At 42.0% G+C, this 2608-nt stretch overlaps 1 pseudogene; it reads left to right on the top strand.

Annotated features, from left to right (window-relative positions):
• The first annotated feature begins 18 nt into the window (after positions 1 to 18).
• LOC119437819 (U2 spliceosomal RNA) lies at positions 19 to 194 on the top strand (annotated as a pseudogene).
• The last annotated feature ends 2414 nt before the right edge of the window (positions 195 to 2608 follow it).

Genomic DNA, 2608 nt, shown 5'->3' with positions numbered 1-2608 from the left:
GCGAACGTAGACATGGCGACGCCTGTCAAAGTGTAGTATCTGTTCTTATCAGCGTAATATCGGATACGGGTTTCACTTGGACCCAAGATATTACACTAATTTTTGCAAGGACGAGGCGGAGTGCTTGAAGCCTGCTTCACCTCCGCCTCGTGTCGGCCTGGTATCGCACAGTGTTCGGGATCGGCTAACGCTTTTGGTCTACGCACATCGATCCGATGGAAGCTAGCCATATACAGCTTCGATGTAAAAGCCAGAGAAATTATCGTGTTTTTCGTTGCATCGAGTAATACTCAGGGTTTCTTTATTTTCTGCTCTGAAAATACAGTTAGCCCGAATCGAAGAGAAGCAGGACGAGTCATACTGTCCTGCTCAACCCGCAGGTACTTTTTTTGTGGTAAAATCCTAGGACTGAAAACTTTCGCTTGTTGAGCCACCGGCAATGTAGACTTCTGAAAAATATACGGAGTGATCATTTTTAAGTTTTATGGAATATTTAAATCTCCCCTCTGGCAGAGAGCAAATTCTTGCGCTTGAGCGTGATTATCGGACGATGCGGACAGTAATATTACGAGAAATCGAAACACATATTCAACTAATCTACAAAAATTCACCAAATAACTTCTGAAGTAGTTACTTTACGGCACATATTGCAATTTATGAATTGTAATGGCGAGTTTGCAAGATGTATTCACTTGAAACGAACTTCCAGGGGGACGCCAGTTCCGAGATATTATTTCCCAAAGTCTGCGACGAAATACGTGGTCGTTCCAGTAACCTTTGTGCTTCAATGTATAAAAGCGCGTTTTGTTAAAAATGGTAAGCTGAACAACCGTGCATTTTTACGGCTAGTTTGATGGCGTATATCTCGAAACTGGCGTTATTCTAGAATTTCTTTGCAATTGAATACGTCTTGCAAACCCACCGGCATCTTCCGATTAATCAAATCAGAAGATAACTAGTGCATTTTTGTTATTTAGTTGATTATGTGTTTCGATTTATCGCGGAAATAATGTCCGCCTCTTTGAATAATCAAACTCAAGGACTGGAATTATGTTATCTGCAATAGGCTATTTTAAAAAATTCCATAAAACCTAAATTATATCATCCTGTATACAGTATATTACTTGTCATAACATGATTGCCATGCTGCCGCCTGTTCAGATAAGTACAAAACCTCACTTAAACACGATCCCCACACATATATAAAACTGAAACCCGTCTCTGACAGTTGTAGTTTACTAATCATTTCGTAGACAATGTCTTCTTAGCCGATTTCAGATGCATTTGGCGTATCTGGGTTCTGAGTATCTTGTAACCATTTCTTAAACGGCCCGATCGGTTAGCTAAATTGTAGATGTATGAACGTGACAATAATATTAAAAGATACCTCGCCATTCCGAGAATACGTAGGGATAGTCAGCAACTAAGGATATGATAAAACACGAGTAGCAGTAGCCGTAAAGGAGATGGGATCTGAGTCTCTGTCGCTGTCGCCTTCTGCCGCGCCGCCGCCAATAAAAAAAAACTACTTGGCACTCGCACATATATGCGAAAACGGAATACCAAACGCCATCCGGCGCACGTCATGTGCTCGACCAGTGCATGTGTCTTCAATGACGACATGATAGCTCTCTCCGCCTCCACTAGTCTCCTACTCCCCCTCCTCCATACATCCTCTTACCCTCTGTGCCTGTAGAGTAAGAAACCACCACACCATCCAAAGTGAGTCAAGTAGCTAAAGAAAGCTGCCGCTTTAAATGACACAGAATTTTGGTATAGCAGTAGCCATGATGGACAGACAAGTGCATCAGTATCCGACCGCAGCGAGAGAAGAGAGGCTGGGTCAAAGTGCAGGCTGTAGTGAGCAGACTCCTACAAAGTATGTAGCAAACAGCTAATACTGAAGAGCAACGATGGTAGTCAGCCACCAAATTCAGAGATAACCGGCGGCACCGGCCACAGAATAAAGACACACTCAACTAGTCTGCACAATAGGGCACGGAAAAGATGAAAGATGCTCTTCCGCAATTGTTCACCAAAGAAAAGGCAAATGATTACCTCAGTGTTGTCGCTGATCGGGTGTACCAATGTTCCAAGCGATGTCCTGAAACACGTGAATATATGTACTCACGAATGCGATGAGTTAATCGCAGCCATTTTCTTAATGGGCACATACAGTTTATGAGAGGTCGAGTAATTTATTAATCACGGTTTACTAACGTATAGATACTCACAATGTACCAATGGCTTTTCTAGGGAAGCAGTATTTATGTTTGTTCCTCTGCGCATTCGCAATGGAGAAGCGTCATACTGAACGGCTATTGACTTTGTTTATAAAGAGTGGAACTTTTATTCGAAAGAAGTGTCAACAACCCGAGCGAGCTATAATGCCATCTAAGTATAGAAATGCGCAGACTTATGCTAACTCTTTCGTCAGCATGAGTAGACATAACCAGAATGTAAATATTGGTTTGCATACGACCGCGTAGAGCAGAAAATATTACCATGGGGTCAACATTAATGTACAATTTTATATCGACGGGAGAATGTTATAAGAAAGACGTTTTTTGAAATTTACATACATAAAAAGCCTCCGTAGCGCTGTGTG

This window comes from Dermacentor silvarum, chromosome 1 (assembly GCF_013339745.2).
Source record: "Dermacentor silvarum isolate Dsil-2018 chromosome 1, BIME_Dsil_1.4, whole genome shotgun sequence".
NCBI classification, from domain to species: Eukaryota; Metazoa; Arthropoda; class Arachnida; order Ixodida; family Ixodidae; genus Dermacentor; species Dermacentor silvarum.
This window is presented reverse-complemented; position numbering and strand designations above follow the sequence as displayed.